Raw genomic sequence first — 24,250 nt, forward strand, 5'->3', positions numbered from 1 at the left:
TCAATGGGAAATGCGAGTAATTTTCTGCTGGGCTCAGCAGAGAGGTTTGGGGGCCTGAAATAAAGGCTGAAATGGATGGGAAAGTGATGAAAGTGAATGGGGAGAGCCTGGAGAAAAATATGCCTGCATGCATTTCTGACTCACATATGGTTTCTGGCAATAAAGATGTCACAGTATTATGCCACTTATTTTCACTCTCTCTCTGCTTCATACTCACTGATCACGGCGCGGTGCGGCTGTCACACTGCTCCCGCTGTCTCTCATTCTTCTTTCCTGCAGCTCATTAGCCTCATTACATATTCACTGCACCGGCTCATTAGCCTCATTACATATTAACTGGTTCTCCCTGTGATTTGTTGCAGTCAGACCCGCCGCCAACCTGAGGGACAGCTCTCTGACTGGAACCAATCACAGCCGCCGGTGGGCGGGTCTATATCGTACAGTAAAATAAATAAATAAATAATTTAAAAAAACGACGTGCGGTCCTCCCAATTTTGATACCCAGCCAAGATAAAGCCTCACAGCTGAGGGTTGGTATTCTCACACTGGTGAGACCCACATTTTTGGGAGCCCACCAGCTTAAAAATATCAGCCAGTAGCCGCCCGGGATTGCCACATCCATTGGATGTGACAATCTCAGAGCTTTACCTCGCTCATACTGTTTACCCTGGTGCAGTGGCAATCAGGGTAATAAGGAGATAATGGCAACCCATAGCTGCCACTAAGTCCTAGATTAATTATAGCAGGTGTCTATGAGACACCCCCCATGATTAATCTGTAAGTGAAAGAAAATAAACACAAACACCCAAAAATCCTTTATTTGGAATAAAATACAAAACCACCCTCTTTCCCCACTATATTAACCTGGGGAAGTAGTGAATATGTAATGAGGCTAATGAGTGGGTAGGGAAGAAAAATGAGAGGCCGCAGCAGCAGTGTGACAGCCGCGTCATTGGCAATGTACTTGTCCACAAAATCGTGGCGGCCAGCCAATCACATTAATGCTACAGCCAAGATGGCACATCATTGAGGAGTCGCACTGTCGCTTGTTGTCTATGTGAGGCTCACTGGAATAGGGGCCAGCATTTCTTCTTTAACTCCCCTGACGATTATGGAACATATGAAACGCGTCGGAAGAAAGAGAACTGGGAACGGCAGTAATTTAATTTAAAGGGATCCTGAGTCCAGATATAGAGGGACCATGGAGATGCCTATAATAATGAAAACTGTATCTGTTTGGAATATGAATGCACCAGAGCGGGTGAGACTGTTCTATTTATAATACTAAGGACAATGCTATGAATGTAATACTGATCTCTGGTGGCTCCATAGATCTATATTGAGCATAGTCCTTATTTGTGGTTTCTTGAATCAACCCGTTTTATATCGTATGATTCAGATTTTGACACCAAATTGCATACCATCTGTTACATACAATTGGTACAGGGTGCACTAGCCCCTAGATTTATTAGGGTGAGCATTGATACAGTAGCATCTCTAGCAGTGACTAATAGATTTTATCAGAGGTAAGGTATTCCTTGCTTCATTTTAAAGGGATATATTAAAAGTTATGTTTTAAGGTATTTTTTGCTGTATTTGATCTACAGCCAAGATGGCTTCGGCATTACTGTGATTGGTTAAAAAGTCCAACATGTTTAGTGGCTGGAAATGAGGCACCAAACATGCTGGGAGGGACATCCGAATATAGCGAGGTGAATACACCATTACTCGCTATATAATGAATAGCCTGAGTACCGTACTATTCTGCGAATAGCGAATAGTAACGAGTACATTCGCTCATCACTACTCATAGTGTTATATATGTATTTTCTGGGAAGTTAAAAGCCTTTCAGTATTGCAATTTGAGGTGAATTTATTCCATACAAATCTAATTTTGGGGTAAAATTTATCAAAATTAGTGAATTTGGAGTCCACATTATTCTCTAATCTTCACAGGGTATTAGACTAAATACAACATTTTGCCTCAAAAGTAATCTGGTGTTTGAAAATCCTCATCTTATTTTTCTACCCAATTTGTAAAGAAAAATTACAACATGATGCTTTGTAAGGCTACAATTCCCTGCAAAGGGACAAATTGTACAATATTTCTTACCACATTTTCATTAAAGAAGCAATTAAGCTAAAAGCACTAATATTGTGGTGATGCACAGTAAATATCAGTAATCCTTGTTGCTTCAAGTACTAGTCTTTAAATCTTGACCTGGGTAACGAATGCCAATGATCTGGCTTTTATAAGGATGTTACATCCTTGGTTCTTTTAGGAAATAATAGTATTCAAGTTTCTGTAAGAGGCATCAAAACAGTCATAAATTTGGACACTGAAACCAATTTTTAGACAATTCCAGTCAGCTTTTCCAAATTCTTCATTTGCATTAGAAGAGAATAAAGCAAGTCAATGTTCAGAAAAAGCAGCTGCGAAACTCAGTTTATAAACCCTGCAAGAATGTAGTTGATTTCTAACAAAGGGCTCCTTAACACCAAACCAGTTGGATAGGTTACACAAAGCCTAACATAGGAGATGTCATTCTGTTTGCAATACTTGGAGTTGTGCAATTGTCTTAAAAGCCTTTTGTTGATATTGAATAAAGAGTTTAGGGATATCATTTAACCAATGCCCTTTATTAATATTGGTTTGTTAGCTGTGCAAAGTTTCTACCTCTAATTCCAGTCATTGTTATAGGGAGTAAACATATACTAAAGAATACCCTTCACACATGGCTAATTGTACCATAGAAAGTAAAAGGACAAATTAACTAAATGAGCTGTAGTTTCTTATGGTAACTTCACTAAAAACTAGACATGATCCAATCGTTTGATGTGCCAATTTCTCAAAACTTTTATATGAACTGCCATAGAAAAGCATCGAATTGCCCAGAAAGTAGGTGTATAACACTCGGAGGTCTCCTCGGACTGCATGAAACTCCATTTGTGCTGTTTAGTGAATAGTCTTTTTAATGTCCAAGTGACCTTAACCTATCTGGGTTCGAGAAAAAAGATGTTTTTTGTTTCTTTAAAGCTCCCCTTCCCTTGACAAAAAATGCAATATAAGTAACCCTAAAATACTGTTACTATATAGATACAAGCATCGTAATTTGCAGCAACATACATGTGTATTGTACTGTAAGGTTGTTAAATATGACTCGTAAAAGAGTTGTAAAGCCCTAATCTATTTTCTTTTAAGTTATTTCTTCCTTGAATAAAATTAACAATATAAATGCTACATTGAAAAGTAGGTACATGTGGTCCATGCCTGGAAACTATACTGGTCACAGCGCACAGTATAGTTTTATACAACTGATACATGTGTCTGTTATTAAAGATTTTTAAAAATTGCTAATTTACAAAAAAAAGAATGTTAATAGAAAATCTTCTTAGTTTTGCATCCAAAAGGCAGTATTTTTAATAACTCGCATACTTTGCAAGGTAGACAGGTGATTTTAAATTTCTGGATTCTGAAGATATGTGTTAAAAAAAAGCTATGGCTTCTCTGTCTGTGACACACAAGCCTAGGCATCAGGAGTTCTTCTTTACTATAAAATTAGGACAAATGGTATTAAACTGCCCTCCTGGTTTGCAATTGCAGAGTGTGTGACGATTAAGAACAAATGTTGTTAAGGTTCTGATATTACTTCATTGTATGACAAATCAATGTATTCACAGTCACATAACTATGCAGGTACAGAAACTCCTCATCTCACTTGAATATTTGAATTACTATTCACAGAATGACTACCACTGCCATTTCTAATATGCATTCACACTAGTGTAGTAGTGGAGCACAATCACATTTTGGTCTTTTTCTTTCCTTATGCGGAATGTGCTGTGCGCTCTGACCTCCTATCGCTACAGTGAAGAATCATAAAAAAGGCGCTGCTTCGCCAACCCCAATTTTTTTTACTGGCTGTGATAGTCCCTCCTGATTGTCTACACTAAACCATGTGATGAGATAGACACAGGGTATTATATGTAAACTTACCTGGCCGTGCCTAACATTAAAAGCCTGCCCTTATACTTTTCAACAGTGTGTTAAATGGTGGCAGGCATTTTCTAATGTTGATACGCACAAAAAAACTTGCAAACTGTTAGAATTAATTCATTCAATTTTCTGCTGTTCACTTCCTTAATCTCTACTTAATACGTTAAAATATTATACAGTATAATATGACAAAACGCAATCAACATTAGGCTTAGAGCTGGTGTTCATTTTTGTTATATCTTGGACAATACATTTTCAAATTTGGAAACCAATATCAGGTTTTCTACCTAATAGACTTAAAGAAACATTTTTAGCTTTTAGTGATCATCTGTTGACTAGAGTTGAGTGCGGTTCGCAGTTCGTGGTTCTCCAGTTCGCGGTTCGAGTGATTTTGGGGCTGTTCTAGATCGAACTAGAACTCGAGCTTTTTGCTAAAGCTCGATAGTTCTAGTTACGTTCGAGAACGGTTCTAGCAGCAAAAAGCCAAGCTAATTACTAGCTGGCTTTCCGCTGTAATAGTGTAAGTCACTCTGTGACTCACACTATTATGAAATTTCAGCGTATAGTGTGCGGGAACAGTGCATTCAGATCACTGCTGCTGGGATAATGGCGATCGCTATTTTTTTTTTTCTTCCTTGCCTTCCTTCCCTAAGCACGCGCGTGTAGTGGGGCGGGCCAGCATGTCAGCCAATCCCAGACACAAACACAGCTAATTGGACTTTTAGCCAGAGAAGCAACGGCATGTGTGATAGGATGTCCATGTCACATGTCCCTGCATTATAAAAACGGGTATCTGCCCGTCCGGACGCCATTATCTCTTCTGCGTCTGGGTGTCAGTCACCGCTGGCGTAGCTCCTGTCTCCGATACTGCTGTGTACGCTCTACACACAGAGCTATACAGAATAGGGATAGAAATTTCTATTAGCCCTTGTAAGGGCTAATAACAGCAGGCTCAGAGCCATAGGTGACAGTCAGGTCCATGGAAACAGATTTTAACACCTACAGATAACAGCGTCTGTGTAGCTAAGGTTAGGGACTTCCTCGCTGCATTTCCCCATTGGGAGGGATAGAAAGTGAGGCTTCCTTTCCTGTACACTGACCCACAACCCTGCCACTGTACCCTCCTGCCCTTTGCACACTCAAGCTCATTGTTACTAAGACATTATACTAGTAAACACTGAGTAAACTTAGTGGCATCCTAAAAGTGGCTGTTGGACTTCCATTATTCTTCCACTAGTGAAAATCTATTTGCAGCACCACTGCATTGCACACTCAAGCTTATTGTTACTAAGTAGTGATGAGCGAGTACTAAAAAGCTCGGGTGCTCGAGGCTCGGGCCGAGCATCCCAAGATACTCGTGTACTCGGCCCGAGCACCGAGCCCAATGTTATCCTATGGGAGACCCGAGTATTTTTGTGAAATGACCCCCCGGCAGCATGTAGAAACCCTAAAAATGTCACAAAAGTCTCAGAAGAGTGCTCAAATGACATGGCAACAGCATGGGGAAGACCCCTTGAAGCATTTATCACTCAAAAGTCACAGCTGTGAACAATTTTGTCCGAGTTTTACGCCATTTTTACGGACTCACCAGAAAACCTTCCAAAATGACACCAAAATGAATTTTCATGGCGGAAATGTTAAGGGCACATACCCAATAGTGAGATAGAGCTGGTGTATGTTACTTTTTGAGATTAATACATGAAAGATTTTACGTGAAAACCTTGTGTGGCACTCCGATGTCCAAAACGCACGTTTTGTGCTTTTTACTAACGATGTCGGTCATTTTTTTTTCCATTCTATCTCCCGTCGGTCGGTCTCGCTCTGACGGTCTCTCTCTGTCTTGTCTGTCCCCCTCTCACAGTCTGTCGGTCAGTTCCCCCCCCTCTCTCTTACTTACCGTTCCCCGATCTCCGGCGCGGCGCTGCACGGCTGTTCACTAAACTCCGGCGGCTTTTCCTCTTTTGAAAAAGCCGGCCGCTCATTAATCAATCTCGTATTCTCTGCTTTCCTGCTTTTCGGCGCCTATGATTGGTTGCAGTGAGACATGCCCCCACACTGAGTGACAGCTGTCTCACTGCACCCAATCACAGCAGCCGGTGGGCGTGTGTATACTGTGCAGTGAAATAAATAATTAAATAATTAAAAAAAACGGCGTGCGGTCCCCCCAATTTTAATACCAGCCAGATAAAGCCATACAGCTGAAGGCTGGTATTCTCACGATGGGGAGCCCCACGTTATGGGGAGCCCCCCACCCTAACAATATCAGTCAGCAGCTGCCCAGAATTGCCGCATACATTATATGTGACAGTTCTGGGACTGTACCCGGCTCTTCCCGATTTACCCTAGTGCGTTGGCAAATCGGGGTAATAAGGAGTTAATGGCAGCCCATAGCTGCCACTAAATCCTAGATTAATCATGTCAGGCGTCTCCCCGAGATTCCTTCCATGATTAATCTGTAAATTACAGTTAAAAAACACACACACCCGAAAAATCCTTTATTAGAAATAAAAAACACTAACAAAGTCCCTCATTACCAATTTATTAACCCCGACAAACCCTCCATGTCCGGCGTAATCCACGGACCTCCAGCGTCGCGTCCAGCTCTGCTGCATGAAGGTGACAGGAGCTGCAGAATACACCGCCGCTCCGGTCACCTCCACGCAGCTAATGAGATGAGTATAGCGATCAGCTGAGCTGTCACTGAGGTTACCTGGATCCAACGGTGGATGCAGCGGTGGCCGCGGGTAACCTCAGTGACAGCTCAGCTGATCGTGCTACTCACCGCCGCACCGGTCAGCTCCATGCACCAACTGAGGTGAGTATAGCGATCAGCTGCTGTCACTGAGGTTAATCGCGGCCACCGCTGGATCCAGCGGTGGCCGGGAGTTACCTGACTGACAGCAGCTGATCGCGCTATTCCCTTCATTAGCTGTGTGGAGGTGACCGGAGCGGCGGTGTCTTCTGCAGCTCCTGTCACTTCCATGCAGCAGAGCTGGACGCGACGCTGGAGGACTGTGGAGTACGCCGGACATGGAGGGTTTGTCGGGGTTAATAAATTGGTAATGAGGGACTTTGTTAGTGTTTTTTATTTCTAATAAATGATTTTTTCGGGTGTGTGTGTTTTTTAACTGTAATTTACAGATTAATCATGGAAGGAATCTGGGGAGACGCCTGACATGATTAATATAGGATTTAGTGGCAGCTATGGGCTGCCATTAACTCCTTATTACCCCGATTTGCCAACGCACTAGGGTAAATCGGGAAGAGCCGGGTACAGTTCCAGAACTGTCACATATAATGTATGCGGCAATTCTGGGCAGCTGCTGACTGATATTGTTAGGGTGGGGGGCTCCCCATAACGTGGGGCTCCCCATCCTGAGAATACCAGCCTTCAGCTGTATGGCTTTATCTGGCTGGTATTAAAATTGGGGGGACCGCATGCCGTTTTTTTAAATTATTTATTTATTTATTTTACTGCACAGTATAGACCCGCCCACCGGCTGCTGTGATTGGGTGCAGTGAGACACCTGTCACTCAGCGTGGGGGCGTGTCTCACTGCAACCAATCATAGGCGCCTGTGGGCGTGGAAAGCAGGGAATATGAGATGGCTGTGTACAGAGCACAGCGCGCCCGCCGGTATAAAGGCTCGGTCACGCTGTGCGGGCCGGCCAATCACTGCAATTCCACAACTAACAGGGCTGTGGCATTGCAGTGGTCTGCCAGCCAATCCCTGCATGAGGGCTGGCTCTCAAAAGAGCGCCAACATGCAGGGATGAAGACCACGAGTACAGCACGAGTATTGCAAAATTACTCGGTACCCGCCGAGTAGCCCGAGTACAGTGATACTCGTGCGAGTACCGAGTAGTAACAAGCATACTCGCTCATCACTATTACTAAGCCATTATACTAGCAAACACTGAGTAAACTTAGTGGCATCCTAAAAGTGGCTGTTGGACTTCCATTAGTGTCCCACTGGTGCAAATCTATTTGCAGCACCACCGCATTGCACACTCAAGCTCATTGTTACTAAGCCATTATACTAGCAAACACTGAGTAAACTTAGTGGCATCCTAAAAGTGGCTGTTGGACGTCCATTATTCTCCCACTGGTGCAAAGCTATTTGCAGCACCACTGCATTGCACACTCAAGCTCATTGTTACTAAGCCATTATACTAGCAAACACTGAGTAAACTTAGTGGCATCCTAAAAGTGGCTGTTGGACTTCCATTATTCTCCCACTGGTGCAAAGCTATTTGCAGCACCACTGCATTGCACACTCAAGCTCATTGTTACTAAGCCATTATACTAGCAAACACTGAGTAAACTTAGTGGCATCCTAAAAGTGGCTGTTGGACTTCCATTATTCTCCCACTAGTGAAAATCTATTTGCAGCACCACTGCATTGCACACTCAAGCTTATTGTTACTAAGCCATTATACTAGCAAACACTGAGTAAACTTAGTGGCATCCTAAAAGTGGCTGTTGGACTTCCATTAGTGTCCCACTAGTGCAAATCTATTTGCAGCACCACTGCATTGCACACTCAAGCTCATTGTTACTAAGCCATTATACTAGCAAACACTGAGTAAACTTAGTGGCATCCTAAAAGTGGCTGTTAGACTTCCATTAGTGTCCCACTAGTGCAAATCTATTTGCAGCACCTCTGCATTGCACACTCAAGCTCATTGTTACTAAGCCATTATACTAGCAAACACTGAGTAAACTTAGTGGCATCCTAAAAGTGGCTGTTGGACTTCCATTAGTGTCCCACTGGTGCAAAGCTATTTTCAGCACCACTGCATTGCACACTCAAACTCATTTTTACTAAGCCATTATACTAGAAAACACTGAGTAAACTTAGTGGCATCCTAAAAGTGGCTGTTGGACTTCCATTAGTGTCCCACTGGTGCAAAGCTATTTGCAGCACCACTGCATTGCACACTCAAGCTCATTGTTACTAAGCCATTATACTAGCAAACACTGAGTAAACTTAGTGGCATCCTAAAAGTGGCTGTTGGACTTCCATTATTCTCCCACTAGTGAAAATCTATTTGCAGCACCACTGCATTGCACACTCAAGCTTATTGTTACTAAGCCATTATACTAGCAAACACTGAGTAAACTTAGTGGCATCCTAAAAGTGGCTGTTGGACTTCCATTAGTGTCCCACTAGTGCAAATCTATTTGCAGCACCACTGCATTGCACACTCAAGCTCATTGTTACTAAGCCATTATACTAGCAAACACTGAGTAAACTTAGTGGCATCCTAAAAGTGGCTGTTAGACTTCCATTAGTGTCCCACTAGTGCAAATCTATTTGCAGCACCTCTGCATTGCACACTCAAGCTCATTGTTACTAAGCCATTATACTAGCAAACACTGAGTAAACTTAGTGGCATCCTAAAAGTGGCTGTTGGACTTCCATTAGTGTCCCACTGGTGCAAAGCTATTTTCAGCACCACTGCATTGCACACTCAAACTCATTTTTACTAAGCCATTATACTAGAAAACACTGAGTAAACTTAGTGGCATCCTAAAAGTGGCTGTTGGACTTCCATTAGTGTCCCACTAGTGCAAATCTATTTGCAGCACCTCTGCATTGCACACTCAAACTTATTGTTACTAAGCCATTATACTAGCAAACACTGAGTAAACCTAGTGGCATCCTAAAAGTGGCTGTTGGACTTCCATTACTGTCCCACTAGTGCAAATCTATTTGCAGCACCTCTGCATTGCACACTCAAACTCATTGTTACTAAGCCATTATACTAGCAAACACTGAGTAAACTTAGTGGCATCCTAAAAGTGGCTGTTGGACTTCCATTATTCTCCCACTGGTGCAAATCTATTTGCAGCACCACTGCATTGCACACTCAAACTCATTGTTACTAAGCCATTATACTAGCAAACACTGAGTAAACTTAGTGGCATCCTAATTGTGGCTGTTGGACTTACATTAGTGTCCCACTAGTGCAAATCTATTTGCAGCACTACTGCATTGCACACTCAAGCTCATTGTTACTAAACCATTATACTAGCAAACACTGAGTAAACTTAGTGGCATCGTAAAAGTGGCTATTGGACTTCCATTAGTGTACCACTAGTGCAAATCTATTTGCAGCACCACTGCATTGCACACTCAAGCTCATTGTTACTAAGCCATTATACTAGCAAACACTGAGTAAACTTAGTGGCATCCTAAAAGTGGCTGTTGGACTTCCATTATTCTCCCACTGGTGCAAAGCTATTTGCAGCCCAACTGCATTGCCCACTCAAGCTCATTGTTACTAAGCAATTATACTAGCAAACACTGAGTAAACTTAGTGGCATCCTAAAAGTGGCTGTTGGACTTCCATTAGTGTCCCACTAGTGCAAATCTGTTTGCAGCACCTCTGCATTGCACACTCAAACTCATTGTTACTAAGCCATTATACTAGAAAACACTGAGTAAACTTAGTGGGATCCTAAAAGTGGCTGTTGGACTTCCATTAGTGTCCCACTAGTGCAAATCTTTTTGCAGCACCTCTGCATTGCACACTCAAACTCATTGTTACTAAGCCATTATACTAGCAAACACTGAGTAAACTTAGTGGCATCCTAAAAGTGGCTGTTGGACTTCCATTTGTGTCCCACTAGTGCAAATCTATTTGCAGCACCACTGCATTGCACACTCAAGCTCATTGTTACTAAGCCATTATACTAGCAAACATTGAGTAAACTTAGTGGCATCCTAAAAGTAGCTGTTGGACTTCCATTAGTGTCCCACTAGTGCAAATCTATTTGCAGCACCTCTGCATTGCACACTCAAACTCATTGTTACTAAGCCATTATACTAGCAAACTATGCTGCCAGTTTAAGGGCCGTAGTTGCATTGTCAGGGATAGTTATTGTTGTTTATTCTGCTGTTAATAAAGATAGACCACCGCTGCAATCTTCACCACCTCTCAATTTTTACTACCACATTTTAAGTGCACAATCTTGTCGCAATAAAAATGAGTGGCAAAATGACAGATGCTGGTGGAAAGGGGAAGAGGCGTGTTGGAAAAGGAAAAAAAGGGTTTGTCCGTGGGGAAGGTGGCAAAGCTCCATTAACATCTGCTGAAGATAGACCATCTTCCAGCAAAAGTAAGATGTCTACTACTTACCGTGGACAATCCGATGTGCTCCCTTTTTTACGGACACGAACAACTGGAACAAAGGTAGATGATGGCCAAAAAAAGAAAATGCTTGAATGGATCTAAAGGTTTTCAACAAGTGCCCTCTCCGCCACCTCAACTACCGCATCCAAAAAACACCAGTCCTCTGAGTTGTCATCCCAATCACACTTGCTTTCTCCCAGCTCTGAAGTCTCCATCCGCCCTGCACAGTATGGTGGAACTGAGATGGCTGAGTCTGCAGAGCTGTTCAGTCACACTATAGCCTGGGAATCAGAGGTCTGCTCCCAAGCTACAGTGAGTACAGACCAGGAAATGGTCTGCAGTGATGCCCAGAACCTTTGTGACTCTGATTCAGGCCGTGTGGACCAAGTTTCTAAGCATAATGTTGACCCTTTTTCACAAACTGTAACACCTGTTGTTATAGACAATGAGTCACATAATGATGACGATGAGACACAGATACCAGATTGGGATGACAACTTAAATATTGATTCACGTCAGGAAGAGGCTCGGTCTGAGGGTGAGGGGAGTGCAAACACAACGCTTGTTGAGGAAGTTCTAGATCCCACCTACTGTCAACCCACAGTCAGGCACTCGAGGAGGTCAACAGAGGCGGTGGAGGAGGATGCTACTGACGACGAAGTTACCTTGCGCCTTCCTGGACAGAGGAGTAGTACTGGTAGCATGTCTACAACTGCATCCTCAGCCACCAATCTGCCTCTGAGCACTAGTCGGGGGGGCTCAGCAGGTCGATTGCCCTCTAAGCCTTGCCTAGCCTGGACCTTTTTTGACATAGAAAAAGATCGTCCAAATCATGTGATATGTAAAATTTGTCGTGATTGTGTTAGTAGAGGGCAAAACCTCAGGAGTTTGACAACTTCTTCCATGAATCGTCACATGAATAAATATCATATGTCCCAGTGGGAAGCTCACCGTGCTGCAATGCGGTCTAGCGGAGCGAACCATCCACCGCCTGCCCCTTCAAGTGCATCCGCGCGCTCTTCATCTTCTAGGACTGTGGGGACAGCTGTCACACCTGGTTTTCCACGCACAACTTCCACCACTGTAACCGCAACAGGCAGTTTGCTTGGTAGGTTGTCATTTGGTTTGGAAGAGGAAACAAGTGCATGTGTACAGCTCTCTCAGACATCGATAGCATCAACGTTGGATGAAGGCAACATCATGTCTACGCCTGCACTCTCCTCACAAACCTGCATTTTTTCACGGACACCCTATGCACCACCATCTACACACAGCAGCCAGATCTCTGCCCCTCAGATGTGGACAAATAAAAGGTCATTTCCTGCGACCCATGACAAAGCTAAGAGGTTGACTTTATCCCTCTGTAAGCTCTTGACTACCGAAATGCTGCCTTTCCGCCTGGTGGACACACAGGATTTTAGAGACCTTATGTCTGTCGCTGTGCCCCAGTACCAGATGCCCAGTCGCCATTACTTCTCTAAGAAAGGTGTGCCTGCGCTACACCAGCATGTCGCACACAACATCACCGCTTCCTTGAGAAACTCTGTGTGTGAACGGGTGCATTTCACCACCGATAATTGGACCAGTAAGCATGGACAGGGACGTTACATGTCGCTGACTGGGCACTAGGTAACTATGGTGATAGAAGTGAAGAGTCTGCTGCACAAGTCTTGCCGTCGCCACAACTTGTGTGTCAATCCTCTGTCTGTCCAAGTTCCGCCACTGCTTCGGCCTCCTCCACCTCGTCTGGGTCCTCCACCTCCGCCCCAAGCCTGCCTGGTCAGGCCACCAGCGTTGTAACTGCGGAGAAGGAATCACGCACCCCTCATTACTATGCTGGCAGCAGAGCGCAACGGCATCAGGCAGTCTTTAGCTTCAAATGTCTTGGAAATAAGAGTCACACAGCGGCTGAGTTGTGGGCAGCTCTGGAGACTGAGTTTAATAAATGGTTGTCTCCACTCAACCTGCAGCCTGGTAAGGCCGTGTGCGACAATGCTGCAAACCTGGGTGCGGCCCTTCACCTGGGCAAGGTGACACACGTGCCTTGTATGGCTCACGTGTTGAACCTTGTTGTCCAGCAATTTTTAACACACTATCCCGGCCTAGATGGCCTTCTGAACAGGGCACGAAAACTGTCTGCTCACTTCCGCCATTCAACCACTGCTGCTGAGCGACTTGCATCGCTCCAGAAGTCTTTCGGCCTGCTGGTTCATCGCCTTAAATGCGAAGTGCCGACACGCTGGAATTCAACTCTCCACATGTTACAACGACTGTGGCAGCACCGTCGAGCCCTGGTGCAATACGTCATGACGTATAGCCTGGGCCAACGAGATGCAGAGGTGGGGCAGATCACCCTGATGGAGTGGTCTCAGATCAAGGACCTATGCACCCTTCTGCACAGTTTCGACATAGCGACGAATATGTTGAGCGCTGACAATGCCATTATCAGCATGACAGTTCCAGTCATTTACATGCTGGAGCACATGCTAAACACTATTCGGAGTCAGGGGGTGGGACAACAGGAAGGGGAGGAACTACAGGAGGATTCATATGCGCAAGACACAACAATATCACCAAGGTCCAGACGTTCATCATCACCAACACGGCAGGCATGGGACCATGGGGGATAGGGATCAACAAGGGCGAAATGTTGAGGAAGGTGCAGGAGAACATGAAGAAATGGAGGACGAACTGTCCATGGACATGGAAGACTCATCGGATGAGGGAGACCTTGGTCAAATTTCTGTTGAAAGAGGTTGGGGGGAGATGTCAGAGGAAGAAAGAACGGTTAGCACCTCTATGCCACAAACACAGGGTGGACTTGGTCCGCATGGCTGCGCAAGACACATGAGCGCCTTCTTGCTGTACTACCTCCAACATGACCCTCGTATTGTCAAAATCAGAAGTGATGATGACTACTGGCTTGCCACACTATTAGATCCCCGGTACAAGTCCAAATTTTGTGACATAATTCCAGCTATAGAAAGGGACGCACGTATGCAGGAGTATCAGCAGAAGCTGTTACTCGATCTTAGCTTGGCTTTTCCACCAAACAACCGTGGTGCAGGGAGTGAATCTCCCAGTTGTAACTTGACAAACATGGGACGGTCTCGTCATCTTCAACAGTCTACCCGTACCAGTAGGACCGTATCTGGTGCTGGTAACAGCAATTTTATGGAATCTTTTCATAATTTTTTTAGACCCTCCTTTGCAAGGCCACCAGAGACAACAAGTCTGACACATAGTCAACGGCTGGAGAGGATGATACAGGAGTATCTCCAAATGAACATCGATGCCATGACTTTGCAAATGGAGCCTTGCTCATTTTCGGCTTCAAATCTTGAAAAATGGCCAGAGCTCTCCACTTACGCCTTGGAGATTTTGTCGTGTCCAGCTGCCAGCGTTGTCTCTGACCAAGTCTTCAGTGCTGCTGGGTGTGTGCTGACAGATAAGCGCACGCGTCTGTCCAGTGACAATGTGGACAGACTAACGTTCATCAAAATGAACAAGTCATGGATCCACAAGGAATTTACTACCCCTGTGTCATCCTGGGGAGAGTAAATGCTTGTGTATTTTGAATGTGCTTGATGCAAATCTACCTGTGAAGTGTACAACTGGGGCACAAGTGCTGCCACTGAAGGGGTGGGTGTGTGTGTGACCCAATTTTTGGAAAAAAGGGAGACTCCGCTTGGAGTAACTTTGCGGTGTTTTACATGATTTAAGAAGGGCATGCCATGCCTATATCTGTGTCTCCTCCTCTTTTTCCTTGTCCAGCTCTTTTGTTTTCGCATGAGTATATGTCCTTGTCACTTTCCCATGTGTTTGTGGTGTTGTGAGTTGTTTGTCACCTTTTGGACACCTTTGAGGGTGTTTTCTAGGTGTTTTTATGTGTTTGTTATTGCCTCCCATTGTTTCCTATGCGGTTCAAGTGGTTCGCCGAACCGGTTCGCCGAACCGAACTCGAACGAGACCTCCGTTCGGCGAACCGAACTCGAGCCGAACCGAGACCGGTTCGCTCATCTCTACTGTTGACCTACTGCAACTATACAGTCATATGAAAAGGTTTGGGCACCCCTATTAATGTTAACCTTTTTTCTTTATAACAATTTGGGTTTTTGCAACAGCTATTTCAGTTTCATATATCTAATAACTGATGGACTGAGTAATATTTCTGGATTGAAATGAGGTTTATTGTACTAACAGAAAATGTGCAATCCGCATTTAAACAAAATTTGACCGGTGCAAAAGTATGGGCACCCTTATCAATTTCTTGATTTGAACCCTCCTAACTACTTTTTACTGACTTACTAAAGCACTAAATTGGTTTAGTAACCTCATTGAGCTTTGAACTTCATAGGCAGGTGTATCCAATCATGAGAAAAGGTATTTAAGGTGGCCACTTGCAAGTTGTTCTCCTATTTGAATCTCCTATGAAGAGTGGCATCATGGGGAAGGATACAGAGATTTAAACTGTCAGTTTCCACTGTGAGGCACATAGTAAGGAAATGGAAGAACACAGGTACAGTTCTTGTTAAGCCCAGAAGTGGCAGGCCAAGAAAAATATCAGAAAGGCAGAGAAGAAGAATGGTGAGAACAGTCAAGGACAATCCACAGACCACCTCCAAAGACCTGCAGCATCATCTTGCTGCAGATGGTGTCAATGTGCATCGGTCAACAATATAGCACACATTGCACAAGGAGAAGCTGTATGGGAGAGTGATGCGAAAGAAGCCATTTCTGCAAGCGCGCCACAAGCAGAGTCGCCTGAGGTATGCAAAAGCACATTTGGACAAGCCAGTTACATTTTGGAAGAAGGTCTTGTGGACTGATGAAACAAAGATGGAGTTGTTTGGTCATACAAAAAGGCGTTATGCATGGAGGCAAAAAAACACGGCATTCCAAGAAAAGCACTTGCTACCCACAGTAACATTTGGTGGAGATTCCAAAATGCTTTGGGGCTGTGTGGCCAATGCTGGCACTGGGAATCTTGTTAAAGTTGAGGGTCGCATGGATTCAACTCAGTATCAGCAGATTCTTGACAATAATGTGCAAGAATCAGTGACGAAGTTGAAATTACGCAGGGGATGGATATTTCAGCAAGACAATGATCCAAAACACCGCTCCAAATCTACTCAGCATTCATGCAGAGGAACAATTCCAATGTTCTGGAATGGCCATCCCAGTCCCCAGATCTGAATATCATTGAACATCTGTGGGATGATGTAAAGCGGCTGTCCATGTTCGGCGACCATCAAACTTAACTGAACTGGAATTGTTTTGTAAACAGGAATGGTCAAATATACCTTCATCCAGGATCTAGGAACTCATTAAAAGCTACAGGAAGCGCTACAGGAAGCGACTAGAGGCTGGGATTTTTGCAAAAGGAGGATCTACAAAATATTAATGTCACTTTTATGTTGAGATGCCCATACTTTTGCACCTGTCAAATTTTGTTTAAATGCGGATTGCACATTTTCTGTTAGTACAATAAACCTCATTTCAATCCAGAAATATTACTCAGTCCATCAGTTATTAGATATATGAAACTGAAATAGCTGCTGCAAAAACCCAAATTGTTATAAAGAAAAAAGGTGAACATTAATAGGTGTGCCCAAACTTTTCCATATGACTGTAGTAGACATGCCCAATCATAAGGGATCACATAAGACCATGTTTATATCTGTATGGCTATGCTAAGGTACCCTTTTTATCATTCTCTAAAATTGGTAGGCAAATTTAGAACAATGGCCTTGTTTAATCAAGACTGGTGTATTGTATGTCTTAATAAAGAGTTTGCTGAAGTAAGATGCCCCAAATTAATTTAAAGTGTAAAACTGCTTGATAAATTGGCATCAATATTGAAAATACACCACTGATTATGGTTAAAAGCTTTACAAGAGAGTCATCAAGCATTGTACCTGTGTCTCTTTAATGACATATGTGGTTCTAGACATCATTGAAGATAGACTTTAAATCTGTCAATGATTCCATCTCACTAAATTACAAGAATATGAACTGGTGCAACATGCCTTAGTTTAACAATTATGGTTATTACACCTTTTTTAAGGTGTATTTTTATTTCACAATAGCAATGAATGCTTTATTTTTTAACCCCTTAAGGACTGAGCTACTCTTGACCTTAAGGAGGAACTTTCACTATAGTTTTCAGGTTGAACTGGCAAACGATGTAAGTGGCCGCAGAGCAGAATATAACTTTTTGTAATATAATTAATGTTATTTTGCCTCTTTGTTGCGATAGTAGGAATCAAAGTATTTGGCACTGAATGAGTTAATTTCTGTTAAGTCCAAGTGAGTATCATAAGGTAGTATTCACTGTAGTGCATTTTACTTCTTGCACCTGTATGATGTTGCCCAATCATAAACAGACAGCTATGAAAAGCAGGTGGAGGAAGCCTGATTATATGGGATTGTTTGACAGCCAAAGGCGTTGGGTACTTGACCAGGACTGATGGTGTTCTCAATGCTGAGCTATATGTAAGTATCCTACAAGACAAGTCATTTCGTACACTCGAGTACTACGGGTGTGAAAAGGACGACCTCATGTTCCAGCAGGAAAATGACCTAAAGCATGGGTCAAGATTGGCGAAGAAATGATTCAATGACAATGAAGTAAATTGCTGGATTGGCCCCCACAGTCACCAGACCTCAAGTCAATTGGACAGTTGTGGGTAGAGTTAAAGATAAAGAGTATAAACCAACATTAGGGACGTGTAGTAGAGACCTGGGATGAGAATTTAATTGAGATATGCTTGAATCTGATTGAGAGCATGCCCAGAAGGATTCAGGCAGTGTTGAAAGCCAAAAGTGGATTTAAAAAATGCTAACAGAATAATAAAAATTTAAATTTAGATTTTTAAGAGCAAAACTGTAATAATGCAGTGACATGACAAGAATCTGCATAACTAATCATATGCTAAATAGTTGCAAGTCACATCTATATGAGATAGTCAAGGTGATTTTCTATAAAATGATGGCAGTCTCACATTTAAAGCTGTAGTGGATGGTGAGATCTGGAGCCTTGAAGTCAAAAGTTCAAAACATTGTTACCCTTTTGATTGTCAGTGTATAATGAGAGTGTTGATGTTCTGATTTCACCTTGTGCATGGTTTCAAAGTGCTAGGAGTAGAGCACACATGACTAACCGCTTTCAGATAAGTTCTTAAAGGCTGAACTGTGCTGCCTCTCACCCTACACTGACTGCAGTGACTTTATATGACAGGTATTAGTCATTTGTGTTCTACCCACAGCACTTTCTCATTAGGCAGAAGGTTAGACCAGGAGATAAGGCTGTTTGAAATTATACATATTTTCTAATTTTTTTTTTTACATTTTCAAAAGTTTTAATGATTATTTTTTTACTTTTTTTACTGCAGTGTATCAGACCTATCAGATTTATACCAACACAACATGTTAAACTCTACTTGTGGCAGGGCTTAACAGGACACTGTAGCTGGCAAACCCCAGGGTCTGTACTTGGGTTGGGTTCTCCATGGAAACCAACCAGATTTCTTGCAGGTTCCCGATGAGGTTAAAGAGGGAGCCTCTTCCTTCTGTTAACCATACCATCTAAATGTCGCTGTCACTTTTGACAGTGGCATCTAGGGAGTTAGTCACTGTAGCAAGGTGTCAGAGTGTTTGCCCTGATACACATACTGCCTGACAGCCTGCCCTCATCTTTTCTGTGACATCTCCGAGAAGATCAAAAATGGGAAAGTAGGCTAAACCAACCTCTTTCACACCCAGGTGAGACCCCTGTTGGTGAGACCCCTGGTTGGCTGGCTGTATTCCTCTGGTGCCAGAACAGTTGTTTTCATTAAGCTGTCACCATACAATTTAGTGCAATGATAGTTTAAAGAAGTTGTCCAGTTACCAAAACTGATTTTTTTTTTCTGATAAATCTTGCTAATATGTGCCCCTCAACACATCTATTATGTTTTTTCAGCAAAATTACCTTTTATTGTGCTCTAGCAGCACATCTTCATTGCTGGCTCCAGCTCTGATGGGGTTAATCCCTCTTCTGACTTCCTGGGTTTAGTTCCTACAAGTCCCAGAATTCTTTGTGGCTCTAGGGCGGTGTCTAGCTTATCTAAAAAAAAATTGTTTAAAAGAACTGAGAGTCCTCAGTGGTTGATACCTTTTAATGGCTAACTGAAAAGATGGTAATAATTGCAAGCTTTCGAGACTACTCAGGTCTCTTCATCAGGCATGGTATAACAAAAAATCTGAAGAGTCACATATTTATACACAACAGGACATAGAATTCTATGTCCTGTTGTGTATATATAAATATATAAATATATATGACCGGATCCTGTGGATTAAATGTGCAGCGCATGCAACCGTTATTTTACCGGATCCTTCTGCAGCGGGACACAGAATTTATCGGCCGGCGCTGGAGTCAGCTGACTCCTGATCTCACAGCCCGCACACGCTGCAATGGCTGCAGGTGGGCTCATTCACATGACCGTTCCGTTTGTCCTGGTCAGTTCCTGTTTTTTTGCGGCCCCACAGACAGGACCATCTTTTCAATGTCTTTTGTGTAGGATTGGATGGTACACGGTAGCACTACCATGTGCATCCGATCCTACAAAAAAATAAAACACATCAGATGCCGTATGTCCGCTCCGTTATTATGGAACATATCCTATTCTGTAATAACGAATCGTGACTCAATACAAGTCAATGGGTCCGCAAAATTCCCGGAAGCAACACGGAAGCACTTCCGTGTGACTTCCGTCGGGTGCCCGTGCAGTCAGTGTCCCGCTCCAGCCCCAGCCCCGTGGCTGCCCGCTCAGCAGTGTCAGCAGCGGCCCGCACTGCAGTGTCAGCAGCCGCGGGGATGACAAGTGCTACCGTCAGGAGGTTAGTAAGTTCATTACCTACGGTGATGAAGCCCTGCCCTCCTGACATCAGCGGTCGTCACTGCCTTCTATGCCCACCGCTTGTCACATCACCGCTCACTGTCGACCCGAGACTGTGACTAATGGTGACGTCACGGGCCGCTCGCGATACTTTGTTTGTGAAGGCGGCGGTCATTGAACTCTGTGACAGCGCTGCTGTCAGGAGTTCAGCGATCATCGCAGGTAATATACCTCGCTAACCTCCTGATAGCAGCACTCGTCATGCCCTGCAGTGACCTGGGCTGACCTATTGATGTTAGCTCAGGTCACTGCACGGCTCTCCCAGCAAATAGGGAACATTCTGTTCTTCATTGACTGGGACATTGACTATGGTATGGATCGTCGTGGGACCCCTTTGTATTACACCAGACCTGGATTTCTTTTTCTTTCTAATAAATTGGTGAAAGAGGGAATGTGTTGGGCAGTGTTTTTCCAAATAAAAATGTGTTTGTTGTCTTTTTTTTTTTATTACTGCCTGGGTTGGTGATGTCGGGTATCTGATACACGCCTGACATCACTAACCCCAGGGCTTGATGCCAGGTGACATTACACATCTGGTATTAACCCCATATATTACCCCGTTTGCCACCACACCAGGGCAACGGGATGAGCTGGGAAAACCACCAGGACTGGCACATCTAATGGATGCGCTACTTCTGGGGCGGCTGCAGCCTGCTATTTTTAGGCTGGGGAGAGTATAATAATGGTGAAGCTCCCTAGTCTGAGAATACCAGACCACAGCTGTCCGCTTTACCTTGTCTGGTGATCCAATTTCGGGGGACCCCATGTTTTTTGTTTTAAATTATTTATTTAAAATAACAGCGTGGGGTGCCCTCTGTTTTGGATTACCAGCCAAGGTGAAGCTGCCAGCTGTGGTTTGCAGGCTGCAGCCGTTTGCTTTACCCTAGCTGGCTACAAAAGATAGGGGGACCGCATGTCTTTTTTTATTATTTATTTATTTTTTGGCTAAATACAAGACTAAGCACCTTAGTGCCACATGAAAGTCACAAAAGGGTGCCAGCTTAGAATATGCAGGGATAAAGCCCGAGATTCTTAATGTCAGGCCAAGTTTGACCTGGCCATTAAGAATCTCCAATAAAGGGTTTAAATAAAAAAAAGACACTACACAGAGAAAAATACTTTATTAGAAATAAATACACAGACACAGTAGAGACTCCATGTTTATTACTCCCTCCACAATGGAGAGATTTCTGTACTGACCATGCCAGGAGAGAGCGAGGGGGGGGGGGAGGAAAAGAGAGCGGGGGAGGAAAAGAGAGCGAGGGGAGAAAGGAAAAGAGAGCGAGGGGGGAGGAAAAGAGAGTGAGGGGGGGAAAGAGAGTGAGGGGGGGAGGAAAAGAGAGCGAGGGGGGGAAAGAGAGCGAGGGGGGAGGAAAAGAGAGCAAGGGGGGAAGAGAGCGAGGGGGGGTGGAAGAGAGAGCGAGGGGGGGTGGAAGAGAGAGCGAGGGGGGGTGGAAGAGAGAGCGAGGGGGGGTGGAAGACAGAGCGGGGGGGGAAGAGAGAGCGAGGGGAGGAAGAGAGAGCGAGGGGGAGAAGAGAGCGAGGGGGGGAAGAGAGCAAGGGGGAGAAGACAGCGAGAGGGAAAAGAGGGGGGGCAGAAGAGTGGAGGGAGAGAAGAGAGTGGGGAAAGAAGAGAGGGGGGGTAGAGGTGCTCTGTCACCAACTGTCTCCACTCTGTGACTTGTGGTGCAGGTGACAGAGTGCAGACAGTTGGTCCCATGCAGCAGGACAGGTGGCAGAGCACAGCGGTGACATGCCTGTCAGTGTCTTGCTGCGTCCTGCAGTGCTGCTGGGAGGAGCACATGATCACACTGCCCGACACCGGCCGCTCTCCTGACATCGCAGCAGAGCGGGCGGGTGGAGAGTATGATCAGATACTTACGTGCAGTGGGGGATTTCAGCTGAAGAATCCGCCCTGTACTGCACACTGGCGCCCCGTGCCTCACCATCTGCAGGACGCTTAGCCGGCTCCACACTGACGTCCTCCGGCTCCTCCCCTCGATGCTGGGCTGTGCCGTGTGGTAGTCACCGCCCACAGCCCTGTCACTCAATCTGAGTGGTGCCAGCCTCCTCTGACGTACCCGTCAAGTTTGAGAGCCCGGAACTTGCCGGGACGTAAGAGGATACTGGCGGCCACAGCTCCAGGGGGTCATGTGACAGGCACTGAGCGTACAGGATAGCGCCGCTCAGTGCCAGAAATGGAAACAGAAGCCAGTGGAGAAGATGCATATAATGGTAAGTAAAACTCCTACAGAAATTAAAAAAAATGGGTGAACCACCCCTTTAAATAAATCACATACATATACAGCAGAATGCACAAAGGCACTACATCGACCAAAATACAAAGTTAAAGGGTTAATCAATATAAAATCATTTATTTATATTATTAATACAATGCATGATGCAGGTATTTATGCTTTTGTCTGCTCTTAGGAGATGGTAATTATATTAGTTTGATAAAGTATTATAGTAAGCATGGGTATATTATATCATGATGGACAGAGCAAAATGCCCTAAGGTAATACAGATAATTCTATGCAAATTGGCGTTTTGTGCATTATTATAGTTAAATTGTTGTCCTGTTGGTATAAGTGAATGCTGGTTTCGATGGGATCACTTCCACATGATTGATTCACAAAGCTGCTCTCGATGGGTATGCTTAACATACATTCCACGAAGTTGACTCATTGTTAATATTGAATAACAAAATTTCAATGTCCTCACCTCACGTCACCTGTTCAAATTTAGTTCTTCTTACACAATTTTTCCATAAAAGCACAACAAAATTGATGTAGCAGATCGCTTTACCTGCTCCGCCCCAGGGCCATTATATTTATTAGAAAACATTAGGATTTCAAATTTAATAATTGTAAAATATTCTGAAATAATTATGTCAATGCAAAATAAATGTGTATTGAGTAATATCATTTTGGATTAATGAATTGTTTTCAGATATGTGGCTGCTTGCTAAAATCCCTTGAGAATCTTGCAGCATGAAGATAGCTGTGAAGGACATAAAATCTATTAGAGAAATGGATGAATATGGAATACACTGGCTCATCATTGCTGTTTAGAATTCCGCCTCCATATACATTTCTATGGTCTGGAGGAACATTGCTGGATAGAACACTGGCATTTGGATGCAAATAGGCACGCTCCTTCATAGCCAGGGTACACATAGATAACAGAAGAAATTAAGCTCAAACTGAAAATGAAGAATTAAACACTGGAAAAAACAAGAACTGACAAAACGTGTGTGTGTGTGTGTATATATATATATACATATATATATATATATATATATATATATATATATATATACACACACCGTATTTTTCGTACTATAAGACGCACCGGACTATAAGACGCACCCTTGTTTTAGAGGAGGAAAAAATAGAAAAAAATAAAATTAAAGTAAAAGAATGTGGTCATGACACACTGTTATTTTACTGCTGACAGTGTTACTGAGGTAATAATACCTCCAAATTCTGTCCTCATATCCTCCATTCTGGGTACCTTCCAGGTATATATGGCCCCCATCGTGGAATATGTATGTTCCCCATCATTATGTGTGTGATCCTCCAATCTGGATTGTGTGTGTATATAGTTATAGAGTGTGTGTGTGTGTGTGTATATAGTGTGTGTGTGTGTGTCTGTGTGTATATAGTTATATAGTGTGTGTATGTGTGTGTAAATATATATATATATATATATATATATATATAAAATGGTCCAACCCCATCCAGGTGTACAGTAATGCTTTTATATACTATATTATTTATTGCCTTACTTTTACTGATGTGCTGCTCACTATGCTTCAGTTTGGTCCTGGCATTACAGACAAAGTCTCTCATATCTCAAGGACCTGCAGTGATGTAATGAAGAGGTGGGCACTGTGCTGTTCTGTGCTGCTCTGGCCACCCCTCTGCATTACATCACTGTAGGTCCTTGTCAGCTACGGGAGACTGTTTCTAGTGTAAAGGCAGGAGCAAAGTGAAAGTAATTTGAGCCCTCAGCACAGAGACTGCGGCTGTGCTGTGAAGGTATGCCGTGCTCTGGCCCGGACACTGCAGTGATCTTCACTTTCCCTGGGCCAGACATAACTGCAGCGGCAGCCTGCTCCTGCCTCCTACACAGCGGACACAGTCTCCCCAGCCGCAGCAGTAAGCCGG

Source organism: Anomaloglossus baeobatrachus, chromosome 2 (genome assembly GCF_048569485.1).
Source record: "Anomaloglossus baeobatrachus isolate aAnoBae1 chromosome 2, aAnoBae1.hap1, whole genome shotgun sequence".
In the NCBI taxonomy this organism is placed as follows: domain Eukaryota; kingdom Metazoa; phylum Chordata; class Amphibia; order Anura; family Aromobatidae; genus Anomaloglossus; species Anomaloglossus baeobatrachus.